General features: G+C 36.3%; 1 protein-coding gene across 1 annotated transcript in view; it reads left to right on the top strand.

Moving 5' to 3' along the window:
• The first annotated feature begins 1,288 nt into the window (after positions 1–1,288).
• Positions 1,289–21,036, top strand: part of LOC137030014 (astrocytic phosphoprotein PEA-15) — a 62,300-nt gene continuing 42,552 nt past the window's right edge. The window contains exon 1 of the mRNA XM_067399927.1: positions 1,289–1,535. The gene's annotated coding sequence lies outside the window, so the exon portion shown is untranslated. The remainder of the gene's footprint in view (positions 1,536–21,036) is intronic.

The following is a 21,036-nucleotide window of genomic DNA, read 5'->3' as shown; positions in this document are numbered from 1 at the left end:
GGTTGGCTTTTCGCTCCACGACAGCTGCACGCATGTGATATAAGTCACAGCAAACTGGGTCATGGCAGCATGGCGGACTGCCACCGTCAGCACAGCGACTAAATCCTCTTCCACTGCACTTACAAATCCCTTTCAAAAAGCAAATTAAAAGCTAACTATGTGTTAATACTACACTGATACCAATGAACTTCATTCTCAACAGAAGGAATTTGCATTTCCAATATGTACGAAAGACATTTTCATAAAACTGCCTATGCTGGAATATGCAAATATTACAATAGGCATGGACTGATGCACTGCACTGTGATTAAGTGGCTAAAGTCTCTCTCTCAGTTCAATTAATATATTTTTACTGGCCTGACAAAAGTATATTTTGTACATTGCCAAAGCATTAAAACAACATAGAAAATAGCTTAACTGAACAAATGAAATAATATTACAGTGTAATAAAGACATGCAATCATGTTCTTTTTTAAAACTCTGCTATGCTTTCAAACTCCATTTTCTTTGGATTTGCAGCGTGTTAAATTTTGAATGTGAATGTGTATTTTGTGGTAGACTTATGGTCTCAATATCTGTACAGTTTAATCATGTCCATATAACATTGTAAGATCAAGTGTTGTAAAAATAAAAAATCAAACAAACAAGCAGATGCTCAGAAAAGATAAATGGACAGACATAGCCTATAGATAGATAGATAGATAGATAGATAGATAGATAGATAGATAGATAGATAGATAGATAGATAGATAGATAGATAGATAGATAGATAGATAGATAGATAGATAGATAGATAGATAGATAGATAGATAGATAGATAGATATTTTTCACGTTGACAATCGCACATTTCTTTTGTTGACAATACTACTCCCTGTGGGCAGATGCAGTACTGCAGGGCGCAGAACATTCAATTCTCCTCCCAAATGTAAACCACTGGAATTCTCTTTAAATTTGTTTTAACAATTGTTGTCATATTATAACTGTAATTATTTGTCTTTTAAAGATCGGTAAGGTGACTCTATATAACGTTTTGTCAGCAGATTTATCGCAGCGATAGAAAGAGCCAGCATGAGGATGTGGGACTGTGTGGAATAAAAAGGAGGAGGGATTATCTGACCGGATAGCAAAGTGACATCAGGCCCGAAAAATGTGTGTATGTGTGTGTTTGAGGCTGCAGATTCAGACAGTGTGACTGGGAAAGAGAGAGAGAGAGAGAGAGAGAGAGAAGGAGGAGGGGGTTATAGGGAGGAAAAGGCGTTTCCATTCTCAACCGGCGAGACGGTAAGAAACGCGTGAGCACGATCGAGTGAACGGACGCTTAAAGTTTCGGTGGCGTCTTCGTTTATAACCACACTAACTTCATATATATTTGCACTCTAGTTTTGATGCTTTTCGCTGATGTTTTGACTGAACTGCGTTTGTGGTGACCTGGACATTTTATTTGGGTGGCCAAAGCGCACAGCGGATCTCATCCATCACCACACCGAGCACATCATTATCATCATCATCATCGCTGGATCTCCGAGCGCAGGAAGTAAGTCACTCATGTATTTAATAAAACATTCTACGGTAGCATGGCTTTCTTTTTGAAGTAGGCTACCTACTGAAGCACATACCTTGGCCATCATTCAAACAGCTACGTGAATTCTATCTATCTATCTATCTATCTATCTATCTATCTATCTATCTATCTATCTATCTATCTATCTATCTATCCTGTTATTTTGTGCTGTGGTGTGTTAATTAATTTGGTCACATTTTTTTTTTTTTTTCTCGATTCAAGTCATAGCGGTCGAGGGCGCACAGTCAGTCACGCAACCAGACCACTTTCATGGGTTCGATCCAGCCCCGCTGATTCCTCGGCGGAATGTGCGGGCTTATTAAAATTTATTTAATTACAGTTGTGTCGACGAAACAGAATCCGAATGCCTTTCCAATTGTCAATGACTCAGTGATGACTGAATTCCTGATTTTTTAACTAAAATGTTGCTTAATTTGTTGTTCAGAGTGACGTTTAAAAATCATATTTTTTTTATTTATTTATTTATTTTTTTAATTCAGCTTTGAGGTTGTTGTATAATGTATAAGCGATTAAAAAAAAATCTGGAATGAATTGAAATTACTGTACATTTTCTGCTTTCATCACCAACCCTTTATTTTTGTCACTAAATTTGGCAGTCATTGAACATTCGGATTTATTAGCTTAAGGAGCTCAGTAAAACTGCTTTGGAAGCAGTCTGGACTAACTCATAATGCAACCTCAGTCATGACACAAAACCTCTTCCTCTTGGAGTCTAGTGCTTCCCTGTTCCTTTCACAGCCCGTTTTTTTTTTTTCTTCTTCTTCTTTTTTTTCCCTTGCTTGAACAAAGTAAAATCAGATCCGAGTGTTCAAGTGTATGACCAGATGCGGTATTTGGCAGTCATACAGGTGTGTGAGTTTCCTGCACCTGGCGAATGGTTTCTGTCCTATCTCATATATTGATTTGTGTTTTGCCTGTGGTAAGGGAAGGAGGCAGCTCAGCAGAAATGCACCTCCCTCATTGTCCTTGTGTGTGTGTGTGTGTGTGTGTGTGTAAAGTGCGTTTCAGGCTGGGATTGTTTGCTGGCCAAAAAAGATGCTGGAAACCTTGTTTAACAGAAACTTTAGACCAATCCCAAGCCAAACAACCAGCTTTACTGTTTTCTTCCAGTCCTGGCAGTCTTTAGACTCTCTTCCCCCCTAACAGATAGGCAAACAGAAAAATTACAGATAATATAAAGCATTATTTGTTAACTGTTTTGACTCAAACAAAAACAAACAAACAAAGTCTGCTCTGGAAAATAAATAAATAAATTGGTAGGTAGGTAACACTTTACAATAAGGTTCATTTGTTAAAGGGTTAGTTCACCCCAAAACGAAAATTCTGTCATTAATTCCTCACCCTCATGATGTTCCACCCGTAAGACGTTTGTTCTTCTTCGAAAGACAAATCAAGATATTTTGATGACAGAATGCTGTCAGATTTCCTTCCATAGACTGCCTTTGCAACACTTTGATGCTTAAAAAACTTCATAAAGAGATCGGAAAACTAATCCATATGAATTGAGTGGTTTAGTCCAAATTTTCTGAAGAGAAGCGATTATAAAGCTCAACCAGAACTGCTATACGCGCAAGAAAAAAACTCTTCCGGAAGCTCACACGTGCTGCGTAACCAGTGAGGTTCATTCTCATGTGTTTACTTATTGTAAAGTGTTACCGATAAATACATGTTGAATGCAAAATAATAAAATGCAACTAATCTTGCATAATCTTGCTATCCCAACAATCTCGCATAGTACTTATCAAGGAGAATCAAAATGCCTTCCATATCTTTTGCTACTTTTGCACGTTAAGTAACACTTTTTCTTCACTTACACTTGGTAAAATCTAGTTGAATTAGGTAGGTTTTTCTTGTATGATGAACAATTTTGGTACCATGTTGAGAACCATTGATCTAAATTTTGTTCACTCGTGTTTTCGCAACTCTTTCAACATTTATATTCATTGCTGTCTCTTGCCTTTTCTTTGATATCTGACAAGAGTGCTGGCATTTTTCTATCGTTTACATTTATACATTTTGGTAGATGTTTTTATTCAAAGCTGTGGACTTGCTTTTCGAGGTGTACATTTTATCAGTTCATGCATTCCCTTGGAAACAAACTCATGACCTTGGCATTGTTCATGCCATGCTCTACTGTTTGAGCTACAGGAACGTAATTTCCCTCCTATAGTGTTCTCTTTATCCAACATTTTGGATAAAGCAAATGAACTGATCTCATTTCACTCAAATTCAACTTTCTATGTAGGCTTTTACACTGAGGCTTTTAGGAAGGCTGTCACTGTTGTTTTTGTTCCTGTATGTTTTTGTTGGAATTCTGGAAATGTTATATATATTTGGCATAATACTGAATGACACTGGATTGCAAACAAAAGCATTTGATGAGGAGTGCTCTAGTACCATGCAAGTCTCTCTTGAGTACTGTTACATAAGGTCCATTTGGGGTTTCAGGTTTGCTGTAAATATCTCTCTCTCTCTCTGTGTGTGTGTGTGTGTGTTTGGTTCTCTCTAAATCTTAGTCCTGCTGTTCAATCTCCTGAGTGATATAATGACCGTGCAATTTTACATCCGGTCCGGTCCAGTCTCACTTACAAGGTCGAGCTGAGTCTATCCTCTGTTGAGTGTCATTTAAACAGTCAAAGGTTCACAGCGCCTCTGATCTGTAGCAATGCTTTATTAAAACTGACTGGTAGGCATCAGCGTTTTTGCGGCCAATACAGGCCACCGATTTCTTGTCATCATTATTGGCCAATACTGATCATTAATCTTTATGTAAGTGATGTAAGTTGTCTGATGACTGTGTTTTACAAGCACACTTGGATTGGATTGATCGCTCAGATTGACAGGTCTTGATTTATCATGCACCATAGAATAGGACCGCACAGCTGAAACAGAGATGGATCATTCATCCACCAGGATGTTATTACTTGGTACATATTCTTTGCAATTATAATTATTTTTATGCTTTGTGGCATTTACACATTTAAGTAGTTCTTATCTTCAGTAAAACATTCAGATCACTTGTTTGGATTGTTTTTTGGACTTTTGAAAAAAGGCTGCCATGGTTCCAAATGCCATAACTTTTGATTGCTTTGAGATATCCACACAAAATTTGGCCCAAATGCAGTTGACATGATTGTGAACAAGCCTAAACTTTATGACCTGTCATGTGTACTTTCTAATAGTCATCATGTCAAACATGAATAATAACGAAATATATAAGATTACATCACATTTTCAAGGGTTTTCCCTGCAGTGGTGTAACATTGTAACATAAGAAACTCCAAACATGATCAAAGTTTACCTACTTCAAAATTTGAAAGGTTTTCTATTAAATAAGACCATGTGACTTATGACATAACATATTGACTAACATGAACATACTACATGTTCAAATAATTTTATCACAAAAAAAGATTTTCTCAGTGGTCTGGGGGAAAAAAAAAACAGACAGACAGGCAAATCCACTCTCTGACTGTAGATGGCACTTATGGAACAGCAGATATATAGCTGTTTCCCTGGTGTACACAATAGGGTACATCAGGGATGACGTGTTTTTGTAGGCAAAACCCGGAAGAGAGTTAGCATTTAAGGACTTCCGAGGCGTTTCTCAATGTCAAGGAAGGATTCTCGGAAGCCAGAATTTCGAGGATGCTACGTCATCGTCATCTGTCGAAGGACTGTTCCAATATCTAGGATCCTCGGAATTTCAAACAAGTCCTTCGTTCAAAAAATATCCCATATACAGGAAAGGATGCATATGTGTAGCCTTTGCGCTCTTCGCGCTCTAAAATCACCCACAATCCTATGCGCGCAGCTTTGCAATCTTGTTCAAAAAAAAAAAAAAAAAATGTTGGACGTTAGCGGGCAATATGCTTTCAAATGTAAGTATATTTACGTTACCAAACATTTGTTATAACTGTAGTAAATATGTAAGATAAATGAAGTTTAACGTTTAAATGCCAGTACAAATTACTACCGTATTGATATTATAAATTATACAAATACAAATTAGGTTATTGATGGCTAACTGAACCGGACCGTCATTTAACAATTGTTAGCTTGGTTGCCGTCACCGGCATTTCTTTTACCTTTTTTACTGACGTAATGACGCAATGACGTGCACTTGCTAGTCTGTTCCATTTACGTGTTCTCCGAATGCTAAAGAGGAGCCTCGCCTAGCCTCTGAGGGAAGTGACTTGGAAGGACCAGTCCTGCCAAAGAAGTGTCCTTGACATTGAGAAACGCCTCTGGTTCTATCGCAGTAAAGTCTATGGGTTTTTTGAATGGGTTTTTGCTAAATCGCCTGAAATAAGGTCTGTGGTTAACAAAGCCTCTAAATATTTTCACATTTTGATCTATGACATAAAACACACCAGTTATAACCCGCTTGTGATTTTTTTTTAAACCTTTATTGTGTCTTAAAAACGGCGGTTGCTAACAAGTTGCTAAAAGGGACTATTTCCTTTGGCAGGGACTTTAGATGTGGAAAAGTATTCATACACAGCACAGATCATAATCATCGAGCATTTGGTGGTGGTGACGTTAATCCGCGACGATGGTGTGCTGTAGTCTGTTTATAGCCTACTGTTAGCTTTTTATACATGACGACATTATTTAGGCTTCAAAATGTATTAATGTTGTGTTAACTTGTAAAGATTATCATGATAGACAAAACATGTAAGTGTCATAACCCTTTGTTAAACACAGAGCTTATTTTTTGCGATCTTCCAAAAGTCTATGGGAAAAATGCATAGGCTTTCGATCGAGGGAACCCGTGCGGCGTGCGCCGCTAACTTCCAGGTTGGCCTACAAAAACACGTCATCCCTGAGGTACTCTATGAAGCTGCGCTAATAAACACTTTATTAGGCATTACATGCATTTAAGATGAAAAGAAAATGTCATCTGAAACTTTTCTTAAGCCAGCCGTTCCCTTCAGAAATACAGATATAATTAATTCACTCATACATTCATTCATATAATTTCCCTCAGCACTCAATTGTAAAGTTTGTAAAACCTAACTGCCTTCCGCCCTTTTTTCACACAAAACGAAACTTATGCTGCATGCTTCACCTCTGTGAGACTGTTGCTAAATTAGAGTTTGTAATCAAATACAGTCTTAATGATAATTAAAATATGAAACGGTCAGTGGTGGAAAGAGTACTGAAAATTTGTACATAAGTACAAGTACTGTTGCATTTTTGAGATAATACTCAATTACAAGTTAAAGTACTGGTGTTTAAAAAAGTAGGGATCATCAACTTTCCCTTGAGCTTTTGATATATAAGAGGTCATCGTAATATAAGAATATCCTGTAAGTTTCAGAACTGACAACTTCCTTGTTAGTCCAATAAAAGCTTTTATTGACAGGCCCAGCATACTCATCCTAAAATGTGCCTATCTAGGTGAAACCCTGCCTCCACAGAAGAAATCAATGCCTACTTCATCATTGCAACTTTAGCCCCGCTCACTAATGTGTGATGATGAGAAGAGAAGAGCGATACAGGACTAAAAATAACATTACCTTTCAATGGATCCTAATGCTCGGAATATGGTCATTTATTTTCAACGATGTGAATGTCTCAGTTGAGTTTTATTTATTTGTTATCGCAATTTCACTCTGGATACTTTGGTAAATCAACCGCATTTCGGTGCAGACTTTGAAAACAGAATTTTACGACATGGATTTGACAGTAATGTGACAACATGTAAGTAACTGTGTTAATTCTAATGCTTGATCTGATATGTAATGATTCATGTACAGTCAGATGTTCTTTGTTTATGTGTCAGTAAAAATAATAATCTGTTATTTAAATGGTTATTAAATTATATAAAGAAAGCGATCAAAGAACACTCCCTTTGAATCGCTGGAGCTGTCAATCAAACAGCGTGAGTTTTACAGTGACTGAGTTCTGGATACGCGCCAAAACTCCCGTTTTATTTAGGGAATCTCTTACAATGCATTTGCACTGTTAGTTATAATGAAAACATTTGTTAGTGTGTAGAAATTGAGTTGCAATGACGAGATCATTGCTTTCATGCTTTCAACAACATGTCTGTGATCGGCTACAATCTTCATCACTGCAGCTATAGTAAATGTGCATTGTAGAACATCTTTAGGAATAGTTTAGACTGCAAACTCATCAAAGGATTATGAAAAAAAAAAAAATAATTCTGTGGGCTAGCAGTTGCTGAGTGGCCAACCAATCTGCCCTCTGCAGTTTCTCTCACATTCACATACTGAGATGCTCACAGGTACACACTCACAAACACATGCACACAGCACCCTCATAATTCACTCCCTCTTCAGCCAAATGAAATGTCTCGCTGGGAATAATTGGATTTGATAAGACCTGATTCAGTTCAGACTTCTGCACTCAAATTGTGGTGCTACTGAAAGCATTTGCCAAGGACCTAAGCACTGTGTGTGTGTGTGTGTTTGTGTGTGTGTGTGTGTGTGTGTGTGTGTGTGTGTGTGTGTGTGTGTGTGTGTGTGTGTGTGTGTTTGAGCGATGGTGGGTGTTGAAGTGGGAGTTAATAAGTAAAGGCTACATGATGCGCCGCCTGCTGTTTTATTTGGAAACAAATAAATATATAAGCATCTATTTATTATCTTATAGATAGTGTGAGCTTGACTTGCACAACATACTGTTAACTAATCTTTCCATTTGTTAATTTACAGAAGAGAAAACTGAACCAATCTTTCTGTTAAATCGTATACAGAATACTGTGAACTCATCATTCATTCGTTAGTTTACAAAATATGGTGCACTGATCTTTCTGTTGGTTAATGGAATACAGTGTTGTGGTGTTTTTGTCTGCCAGTTTTGCTGTTGATTTTTTTTTATTTTTTTTTTTAGATGAGAGTAACATCAAAGCTTGAAATAAAATAAACTGAAATACATTTTTATTTCAGTTTATATTTAATTTAGTTTAACTTGATGTACCGAGAGCTAAAAATGAATACTAAATATTTCAAATATTTAAAAAAATATGAAATATTAAAATATTTTAAAAACTATCTCATTGATACTAAAATAACACTGAAATGATAATACAAAATGTGGAATTGAACAAATGTATAAAGTATCGTTTTTTAAAATAACGAACTGCTCTTAATAGAAGAAAAATAATTTTTAAAATGATATTTCAGCCAAAGATGGAAATTCAGTAATTTACTCACCTACATGTCATTCCACACTTGTAGATGTATGACTTTCTTTCTCCTGTGGAACACAAAAGAAGATATTTTCTGTTAGTTGTTTTTTTTTTATATCCATACTATGATATTAAGTGGGGTCCTGAAGAACATTTTATTGACCAAAAAAAAAAAAAAAAAAAAAGTAATCTTCTTTTGTGTTCCAGATGAAGAATTATTATTATTATTATTATTATTATTGGTGAACTCTCCCTTTAGGCTTTGATCAAATGACCTGATACTTTAAGCTGTAGTGTAAATCACAGCAGCTTTCATTTTTTCAACTCGACTGTGTTCAGCTGAAGCGGATGGAGGATGTCATGGCAACGGCTTTCCTATACCCTTGATGATGTCATATTCTGATGATGTGTGGATGAATTGATCTTTAGTCTGAAGGCACAGCATCACTTTTAAAAGGACAGAACCACATTAATTCTGACTGGGAATGAGTGTTACTAAAAGATACCGATCTACATGAAATAATGAGCAAAATATTTTTAAAGCATTTTTTAATCTTTGTTAACGTCAGTACAAATCAAATTGTTCGTTGTTCATGTTAGTTTACAGTGCATTAACAAATGTTAACAAATTCAACTTTTGTTGTTTTAAAAATGTAATAAATATTTTATACATTTGACTAATATTAATAAGTAGAAGTATTTTTCATTGTTAGTCAAATTTATATGTCTTCTATGCTCTTATTTTATGTACAGCACTTTGGTCAACCTATGGTTGTTTTTTAAATGTGCTTTTTAAAAGTTGTTCATGTTAACTGATAGTACTGATAAATTAAACCTTATTGTAAAGTATTAAAATCATACAAGAATAGTTTAATTTTGAGCAAAAGTAAAGAATGGTAAATTATATGGTAATGGTTGTCAGAGCAAATTTACACTCTAAATAGAAAAGAACGCCTTTGACTAAGACTGGAAAAAAAAAATGAACTAGAAGATTATGAATGACACATTCATATTGTGTGTGTGGGTATGTCATTCTCTGCTGTAAGTGTTTGTAGATTAAAATACCTCATGGTTATGTGTAATGACTGTTACTGCCCTGACACACACTTTCTAACCTGTCTAACCTATAAAGCAGTATGACATCTCACTCCCTGATATCTCAGCACGAACCCTGAGCTGTGTGAAACTGACAGCCTACAAACCATCTGACTGAACGGCACACGACTCCCACGCAAACTACATTAACCACAATCCCCTGTGTGTCACTGAGTCAGAGAGAGAGAGCCATCAGGACACACAGTAGTGTCCTCTACGGGATCTGGCCTGAAATCATTCAGATTTTACACTTCACATTGGCAGAATTATTCTGAAACACATAAACAGTTGGAGATGCATCATGCATGTCATGAGAAAGCCAACATACTATTCTTTGATTTAAAGTCACCATGAAATCAAAATGGACAATTCTAATTTTTTATGGAATAGCGCAGTATTTATACTACACGATTTATCCGTGCACATAATTATTTTTTTTGTGATTCATTGTGCCTCATAATCTTTAATCAAAATAACTTCCCTTCCCTCTTGCAGCAACATCTCTTCTTTGATGATGTGTTTACTGGCGTGAGGGCGGGACAACCTGTCACTCACATGAGATTCGACTTATAGTAGACCACAACCATCCAACCCTCCAGTCAAAAGACAAATTAAACAAACTTAAATGATTTTAAGAATTAGCAACCAATGCCTATTCTAGCACTATTTGCTGTTTCTGCGCAGCTGTGACTGTTTATGTGAGTTTAACTTTGTAGGCCGTGGGTAGGTGTTACTGGCTGAAGACACAATATGTACCATCAGATAAAATGCAGCAGCGTTCTAACGAGGGAAAAAAAAAATCAATCATAAAATTGACTTCTGTATGTGTGCGGGTGTGTGTGGGAGTGTATATGAGAATACAGCGAAACTCTGCAACAGCTTCCAAAATATCTGCTGCCATTGTGGAGGAGGGACAGAGAGAGAAGGAGATTGAGAAATGAACAGAAGACGAAGGCCTAGACTGGAGAAACACCAGAGATTAGTGAAAAAAGACAAGAAGGAAATTTGTCTTTAAAGATGACTTTCCAGAATGAAATGCTAGCACAGTATAGCACATTATTTAATGTGTAATATAACAACAACAAAAATAAAAATACTGACAAGTATTTATGGTAAACTAAAATACACTTATGTAATTTCTATTTAGTACATTTAAAATGTAACTTTAAAGTCCCTGTAAAGTCAATTCTGCGAATTCTTTCTAAACACTTTATAAATGTTACAAATGTATTGCTAAAACACATTACAAAGTGTGTGAACTGAGTAATGCTTAATTGTGAAGTTGGAGCGTTAAACAGTTTTTCACCAAGTCTCTGCTCAGGATTTTTTGGGCGGAGCTAAAACGGGGGTCTAATGACGCACATCGTCCCCCGAGCATAGCCCCTCCCCTAACACTATATAACTGTCGATGACGCACAGAGCGTGGCGCCGCCTCTACAGCGGTTCACTCGCTGTGTCTCGAGCCTATGGTCTCGAGGGTCATTACGCTCATACAGCCCTTTGTACATTTAGCTAGTAATGCCTTCGTCACGCAAATGCATATAACATGGTTGTTATAATATACAATACAGCTCGGTCTTCTTATTTCCTCCCGTCTCGCGGCACCGTCATTTGTCGACTCGACAACAGTCCGGCAGTAGGCTACGTGCCCACCAATGAGTGTAAGTTACCGAGTTTGCGTATGTTATAATTAGTAGGTAGTCCACAGTAACTCTACTAAAATGTCAAACCCTCAAACGTGATTCTTTTGTTTATATGCATATGTTTGACTCATTAGACAAGTAAGTTGAGACGGCAGCTCTGGCGAGTGGGTGTGGTTTCAGCGCCGACAGCGGACACGCCCCTAGCGTTTGAGAGCAGAGAGCGCTGCCTATTTTTTCGAGAACTTATTTTATTTACTTGCAGATTTTTTTAATCATTCAAATTTGGCTGGGTGGTTAATAACACATTTTTCTCTGGTGTGAAAAGCTCAAAACACATACTTTAAAATGACTTTACAGGGACTTTAAAGGATTAGTTCACTTCTGAATGGAAATTCTCCTTATAATTTGCTTAACCCCATGTCATCCAAGATGTTCATGTCTTTCTTTCTTCAGTCGAAAAGAAATTAAGATTTTTGAGGAAAACATTCCAGGATCCTTCTCCATACAGTGGACCACAACAGGGTTCAAGGGGTGGAAGGTCCAAATTGCAGTTTCAGTGCAGCTTCAAAGGGCTCTACGCGATCCTAGATGAGGAATAAGGGTCTTATCTAGTGAAATGATCAGCCATTTTCAAAAAAATTAATAAAAATGTATATACTTTTTAACCACAAATGCTTGTCTTGCACTGCTCTGCGATGCGCCACGCCTTACGTTAAAAAGTCACGCGTGATGTAGGGGGAAGTACCGTGGTAGGGCAAAAAACTTCATCTAATTTTGTCCTTCAACTTCAAAATAGTCTGATATCATTGTTTACCCTATTTCTTTTTTTTGTAAAGGGCATTTGGCTTAATCTTTGCACATTCGCTGAATCTGTACTTCCACCTACGTCACGAATGACCTTTGAAACGTGATTACATCATCATGCATGTGGATCGCAGAGCTAGTGCAAGATGAGCATTTGTGGTTAAAAAGTATATACATTTTTAATTATTTTTAGAAAATGACCGATAGTTTTGCTAGATAAGACCCTTATTCCTCGTCTGGGATCGTGTAGAGCCCTTTGAAGCTGCACTGAAACTGTAATTTAGAACTTTCACCCAGTGAACCTCCCTAAAGTCCACTATATGGAGAATAATCCTGGAATGTTTTCCTCAAAAACCTTAATTTCTTTTTGACTGAAGAAAGAAAGACATGAACATCTTGGATGACATGGGGGTGAGTAAATTATCAGGGAATTTTAATTCAGAAGTGAACTAATCCTTTAAATTAATGTAATACTGAATAAACACTATAGTTAAAATTATAATCATGAACTTTACATGTGCCTTAGTATGTCAGTTCAATTCAATTTAAGTCACATTTATTTGTATTGCTCTTTTTACAATATATATAATTTCAAGTGGCGGTGTTGGGGCATCCAAAGGCTAGATCTAAACCGGAGCTGGCATAGAATATATATATAGCTCCGGTTTAGATCTACCCTCTGGATGCCCCAACACCTGTGATGAGATGACGCCAACCCCTGCAAGGACTTCAGATGATGCCAACTCTGAATCAACATTCACCACTGCCAAATTTTCTAAATATTGTAATCATTATGATCACAATTTGTAATAATTGCTTTAATGAGATCATTGTTACATATACATATATTTAGAATTTTATCGAGTGCAATTTATGTATTATGATGGGGCCTGAATCCTGACTGAAATTTGTCCTAGATATACTTTTTTTGCAATAAGGAGCACATTTAAGCGAACACAACTTTTTCTAGTATTTTAGACATAAATGGAAGATTTGAAATGGGTCTGTAATTTGCCAATTCATATGGATCTAGTTGGAGTTTCTTAATGAGAGGCTTAATAACTGCCAGCTTGAACGGTCTTGGGACGTGACCTAGAGATAGAGAGGAGTTAATAACATTGAGAAGAGGATCTTTTAGTTTATTTAGCTCTTCCTGTCCTATAGTTGCACTGTGAAGCACTGCAGTTGTTCTCGAGAGACGATAATTGAGGATAAATCATAAAAAGCTGTGAAAGGTTGTACATTTAAGTGTATTTCTGTTGCTTTTGATTTTCTCAGTGAATAAATTCATAAAGTCATTACCTGTGATGCAATATTCAGTTCAGGTGACATATGTTTATATTTTAATCTAGCCACTGTGCTAAATAAAAAACTTGGATTGTTTTGGATTTTTTTTTTTTTTTTTAATGAGTTTGTGGAGATGTTCAGCCCTGGCAGCTTTTAGAGCCTTTTAGAGCCTAAATTTAGTGGATGAGAATTGGAATAATTGTTCTACTTGGTCAATAAATCAGCAGTACACAGTACGCATGTTACACGGTAGTGATCAATGACATCATCACTTTGCAGTAGAACATCTATATCAGTAAGATTGGTTCCATGTGATGTAATTAAATCTATTGTATGATCAAAACGATGATTGGGTCTGGTGACGTTTTGCTTGACCCCAAAGGAGTTTAGTAAGTCTGTAAAAGCAACTCCTAACACATCATTTGTATTATATATGTGAATGTTACAATCTCCAACAATCAGCACTTTATCAACGTTGACCAGTAGGTCTGACTGAAAATTAGGTCTATACATGGAAGCCAGAGCAAGAGATAGCAGGATTTATTTTCTTATATCTCAAAGTTTAATGAATTAAACCTGTTTCCTGTTTTCTGAGTGGCATTAAGAATATCTCTATAGATCGTTGCAACACTGTCGCCACAACCATTCAGACGAGGCTCGTGCTTATAACAGTAGACTGGTGGAGTAGACTCATTAAGACCGAAATAATCATTTAAGCCAGGTTTCAGTAAAGCAGAGTACATTAAAACTGTTATCTGTGATCATTTCATTTTCAATAACTGTCTTAGTTGTGAACAATCTAATGTCTAGGAGCCCAAGGTTTAGAAATAGTTTTTGTTCATTTTTTTGAGATTTTCTGGTTTAACCACAATCAGATGTTTTCTAGATCCTATAGTAGATTTATTATTTGATCTCACAGACACGATCTCTATAGAAAGGACTACACACACACTGCTGGGGTACAAGTCATTAGTGTGAAAGAGCCTATACGCCGCTCCCAGAAAAGATTCCAATTATTTAAAAAGCAGTTTCTGTTCATTACACCATGACATTAACTATTCATTTAGAGCAAATAATCTACTGTATAATTTAGGGCTGCACGGTATTGGAAAAAACTGACATTGCAATATTTTGTGTTTCTGCGATATACATTGCGATATGAAAACAATTTCAACAGATCACTTGAATAGCTCTATTTGGAAAGAATTAATCATTCTAGAATGATTGGGGTGATTTTGTAGGGGGGTTAATCTGCATACAAGCATAGATAAATACAATAGAACAATGATACAAAAAAAAATAATGCTTGGTTTTTCAGGGAAGTTTAACAGTATTCAGGAAAGAAATTGAATAATCAAATGTAAAGTGTACTTTACTGTATAAATTAAATATAATTATATTTTATTACAGAGTGCACAAATTCTGAATTGAGTTCTCTTTCACAGTGTCTTGTGCTCGAATGGTTTAAAATCGCTTGAATGTTTAAACTGACAGGACCTGCTCGGGGCCTGGCTCATGCCTTCACCGGTGGTATGATACATCCAAAACATCTGATATATTCACCATTAGAACAGATAAACGGTAATTTAATGAGAAAAGTGTACACAAGACACGCTGTAGCCAGGAACACACTAGAGATGCTAACAGGCTAAAGCTAGCAGTGGATGTTTGGAAAATCAGACAAAACTAGTGATATCAAAACATTCTGATTGTTTTTGATATAGAATACTATCCAGGGATATGTTCACCCTCTGTAGAAAGGAAAAGAAAAGATTATAAATTATATAAATTGATTATAAGGTTATAAATTGATTTTAAAAAGAAAACGGAGGATTGAGAATCAACTTGACGGAGCTCCAAAACTATTACAATGTGCACTTTTATAAGTAAGAAACATAGTCATGAAAAGTGTACTCTCTTTAAAGGAATAGTTCACCCAAAAAAATTAAGTCATTTACTCACCCTCAAGTTGTTCCAAACCTGTATAAATGTCTTTCTTTTGCTGAACACAAAAGAAGATATTTTGGAGAATGTCAGTACCCAAATAGTTGACTTCCATGGTTCTTCCATGAGTGAGTAAATGATGACAGAATTTTCATTTGTGGGTGAACTATCCCTGTAAGTACACTTAAATGGCATTTTATTTAATTAATATTATATTATTTGCAAGTTCAGATTTTAACAACAAGTTCACATTCAGTACAATTAAGCGCACTTCTTTTTCACCAGATTTGTCAGAACAGCTAATCTGTGTGATCAGGGGTGTTTTTTTGTAGAACAAACAAACGGACAACAAAAATACTGAGATAACTAGTCCCCACTAATTGACTAGTTGGTTGTTGCATAAGTCGACCATCTTAATCCATTCCTACGTCTGTTGAAGTACCATGTTGTTGACATGTTTACTGGATACCTGAGAAGAGATGATCTCACTATCTACCCTGAGATGTAAATCTGCTCTTATTTAGTCTCTTTATAACCCACATATAGTCAGGAAGCAGCTAAACAGATGTGACGAGAGGTTCACACTCACCTGAGGTGTCTAATTGCTGCACACACACATTCACTGGCACTCATTTCTCATTTCTTTGTCTTTTGAACTGTCTTTCTCTCTCCCCCACACACACCGAGCAAACGTCTGTCTTGTTCTCCCTGAGGCGGTGTGATATTTTCAGTGTTAATGAAGTAAAAGCTTTTTTCTGAAATATGCCATATCTCTCTCCGTGTCACATGGACAGAAATGGCTTGATGAATTTGAGCCATTTTACTTCACAAAATATCACAAAACATAAGTAATGACATTCGTAAAACAACCACAGCTAGGGATATCCGGTAAGTTTATTTAATTCTGCTTATGAAACCCAGCTGCCACAATTTACTTTCCTCAAAAAAAAAAAAAAAAAAAAAGTGGAAAATAAAGAAGACATCTGTTCAGTGACTCATCAGAAGCAGAGCTTTGAATGAGCCATGTGAGCGGAGAATGAGAACAGACATTATCGTAGAGATGCCTGTGATTTAAGCTAGGTTTTTCTGGCAATGTAGCTGATGTTTGAAAAAAGACAAAACACAACATCAGGAAAAGAGTGCTTAAAGGAATAGTTCACCCAGAAATAAAAATTCGATATTTATCTGCTTACCCCGAGCGCATCCAAGATGTAGGTGACTTTTTTTCTTCAGTAGAATACAAATTGTGAATTTTAACTGTAACCGCTGCCGTCTGTCAGTAAAATAATAGGGGTGAATGGGAACTTCTACTATAAGAGTAAATAAAACTTGCTTAGACAAATCCAAATTAAACCCTGCGGCTCGTGACGACACATTGATGTCCTAAGACACGAACCGATCGGTTTGTGCGAGAAACCGAACAGTATTTATATAATTTTTTACCTCTAATACACCACTATATCCAACTGTGTTCAGCATTCGCTTAGTGTGGTCTGATCGTGCTCTGATATCGTCAGTGATGTCTCGTGCATTTACTTCAATGAGTGCAAGACATCACTGCCGTTGTAGAATGTTGAATGTTGTAGAACTCTACACTACATCATGGAGTTGACACTATAGGAATGCTCCTCATGAACCGGTGTTTTTTATTTATTTATTTATTTTTACTTTTTGACTTCACAATAATCTTTCAACAATAATCTAAGTATTCTTTAAAATGAGACCAAACTTAAGTCCATGCTCTTTTTTTTATTATTATTATTTTTTTTTATAATATGGATATTTTTGTCCTCTAAGGACCTCAGAGTAACTTTTTTTTATTATTATAATTTTTTTTAAATTTACGCACAAGGATTAAATTAATAAATAAAGAACCTTTATTTAAAATAAGATTTAAATAAAGAATCTTTATTTTTTATAGGAAAAACATTCACATCCATAATTTTACTCTAAACTGTTTACATCTTTAGTTTGAAATGATGTTTATTTTACATGACAATGATCATAATACTCAAATGGATTCATGAGCAATTTTATTGTAGCCAACAAGTAAATATCTCTATATTCTCTTAAATGGTTGCACTGGCTACAATAAAATGAAGCAGAAATATGTATAGTGAAAAAAGAAAGAAAGAAAAGTTACCTACAAATGATAATATCTAAATTAACTGGTTTTATTCAAGCCAAAATGTTGTTTACCATTACTGAATCAACCTAAATACATTAAATTATAGCTACAAAATTCTTAAATCAGGTAGAAATAGCTTGGTAAAAATTGCAGGTTACTCCTTTTACACTGTAGTTGTCTGCTTAACATTAACTGTTCAAATCTGACATAAAAAAGGTCACATCAAAGTGTCCATAAATTTAAGTGTTTTTAACTTGATTTACAGGTTTGACAAAGATGCGAATGTTGTAAACTTACAGAGGTGACATGAATACATTTCTATAGCACATCTCTATAGACATAAGCTGATGTATCATATACTGCAACAGATATAAAACCTGCAAGTCATTTGTTTTCCTTTTGTCTGACACATACACATATGAACTCTTCTGTCCTCTTAGAACAGCCTGTCACTACCATCACACAGACACACACACACACATACACACATTGAAACACATAGCCTGCTTTTGTCTGCTGTTCCTTATTTTGTGTGTGTGTGTGTGTTAAACAGTGGCTGTCTATGCACAGAATGTGAGGATCCCATGTGTGTCTGGGCAGCTTCTTCACATTTTCTTCACATGCGTTTTGTCTCCTCTGCCCGTGACTAAATTCTTAACACCCCTCCCCCTCCACAGGGCCCCAATCCACAAGCACACACACACACACACACACACACAAAACTGTTTCCATGTTTTATGGCGACCTTCCATAGACATAATGATTTTTAAGCTGTTTTCCTCATGGAGACAAAAAATGTCCCTGCAAGTTTAAAAAAGTACCACATTGCTCATTTTCATTTAGTTCTAGTTGATGTACTAAAATAACTAAAACTGGGGGGAATAAAAACTTTATAGACATTAAAAATGACTAAAATCAACACATTTTACTAAAATTAAAATGAAAACAGAATATATATATATATATATATACAATTTAATTCAAAATATTAATAAAAGCTATAATAGTATCTCAATTACATGAAGGTAGCACTGGTGTCAAACTCTCCCATTCATCTTATACATTCCCACAGTCTCTATCATATTGTTTGCTGCTGCCTGTCACGTATCGTCATGACGACTGTACCTTCAGCCGGTGATGATGTGTTCTTCAAGGACAGAGAGCCGTGAATGTGTGTGTGTGTGTGTGTGTGTGTGTGTGTGTGTGTGTGTGTGTGTGTGTGTGTGTGTGTGTGTGTGTGTGTGTGTCCAAAATTCATTCACCCTCCACATGGCTGATGTCCCCATAACAACCGTTCCTGCTTGCCTTTCAGCCTAGAGACCGTAACCTAGCAACAAGCAGGAGTTTTACCCCACCCCCACCCCCCACCGCATTGACGCTCCCACCAATGAGATCTCTTTAATAAGTCAGTTGTTTCTCTTGGACACCAATAAGACTGAATGGAGAGCTATTCTGCTTCTCAGATTTTTCTTGTGAGGGAAAAGACAATGCAACAATAATGGTTATTAGAATTTATTATAATGGTATTTTATTGTAGAGATAAATTATTAATTGTTAAAATAGAAATAAAAATAATGAATGTTTTCTGCATATTTCTTTCAGTATCATCAACAGTTGATGAATTATTCTAAAAGGTGCCACTGCCTTTAAAACATACACATATTTTTCCAGACAAGGTTAAAGTCAAAATAATTTAATTTTAAAGGGAAGGCAGGATTCGGATTTCAGTATTTTAGATTATTTTCTTGAAATCAATATGTATCAAATGTTATGGATCTGTGTTTTTTTTTTTTTTTTTGAAGAAATTAATACCTTTATTCAGCAAGGACACATTAAAGCTGCAGTCTGTAACTTTTTTTTTTTTGGGCTAAAAATGATCCAAATTTTTGAGCAAGTACATAACCAGCCAGTGTTCAAAACTATCTCCTTACCTTAGCCCGATTCGCAACAGTAAGCTTATAATAATGTTTTATAATAAAATCGGTACTCCGTACTAGTGGGTTTCCACTGGAAATTCAAGCATGCAGCCATTCGTGCTTTGCTATTTACCCAATAGTATTTAGCCACCTGCGGGTTGCCAGTTAGCGGAAAACACATGCAGCGAATTGCAGCCATGGAAGCCAGCGAACAAACTGGGTCAGAGATTGCAGATTCTCCGACCTAATAAGCCTCAGCATCCATCTAAAAATCTCTATGAATGGGAGCATATTAAAACGTGATATCAACTCATCATGAATCAATACATCAACTAATTATTTTACAGTGTGTAAGTCTCCTCGCCTTCTAATGTCATTTGAGCTTGCTCCTGTTGTGTGTCTTCAAACTGGCAACCCGCGTGAGCTTCTAGTCTGAGGAGGAGGGGGATGGGCAAACAATATTTTGAATTTGGGCTGCAGTACCCATTTCAACCTGTCATTCTTACATAGAGCACCTTTAAGTTGCTCTCAGGCATGCAGAAAGTATGGCAAAGTGATGCAGAGTATCTTATTCCCTTCTTGGGTAACCAGGGTTACAGTTGTAACAAACATGTTTCCTTTCGATGGAAACGCAGATGCTGACACTATGGGAATGTTCATACCTACTATGCCATACTGAACAAATGCCTGAACAAAAGTTGTGAATTATAACAAGCATAAAACTTAAGTCACAAGCACTTGAGAGCCTGGGGTAGATTCCATATCCAGGCTATAGAACCTGATGAGGTGTGGAGAGGAACAGTCTGCCGCATTACAAACATCTTAAAGGGAAACCCTTAACAACAATGCCTTAGAGGAAGTCAACTCCTAGTAGAATGGGCTCCGATGATTAAGGGCAAAGGAATATAATGTTCTTTGTAAGCCACAGAATTTGCCTCAATGATCTACTTGCTTATTGGAATGATTTCTGTAGAATTTTTGTTCCAGTAATGCAGCTTTAACCCTTTGACGCGTACGATCACACCGGTGTGATTAGAACGTTCAGTGCATTACGTGATCAACTGCCAAATTCAAATGTGCGTGCGCGCTTTAACTGGCGCTAAACCAGAGACGGGCGCGCGCAGCGCTTTTCATATATCACATATATGCAGTGTTTTCAACCAAATAATGTTCATTTCAGGTTTCAGACATTTAAATACACATGAGTACTAACAAAACAATATATTCAGAGTTTTTAAAATACACAATGATGTCTATAGAAGCGGAAATAACAACCCTTTCCATTATAACTTGACAGCACGTTTAATTCATATCAGATACACATTCTGAAAGTAACTTAAAAGCTTACTCTATTCTTCCCCAGTTCACCGGCACACTTACTTTCATGTATTTCGGGAGAAGTGGATAAATTCACGGGTTGTAAATCCAACAGATCCGATTCTCTGCGCGGTGCAAACTAACATGGCGGCGCCCATCGCTC

This window comes from Chanodichthys erythropterus, chromosome 11 (genome assembly GCF_024489055.1).
Source record: "Chanodichthys erythropterus isolate Z2021 chromosome 11, ASM2448905v1, whole genome shotgun sequence".
In the NCBI taxonomy this organism is placed as follows: Eukaryota; Metazoa; Chordata; class Actinopteri; order Cypriniformes; family Xenocyprididae; genus Chanodichthys; species Chanodichthys erythropterus.
This window is presented reverse-complemented; position numbering and strand designations above follow the sequence as displayed.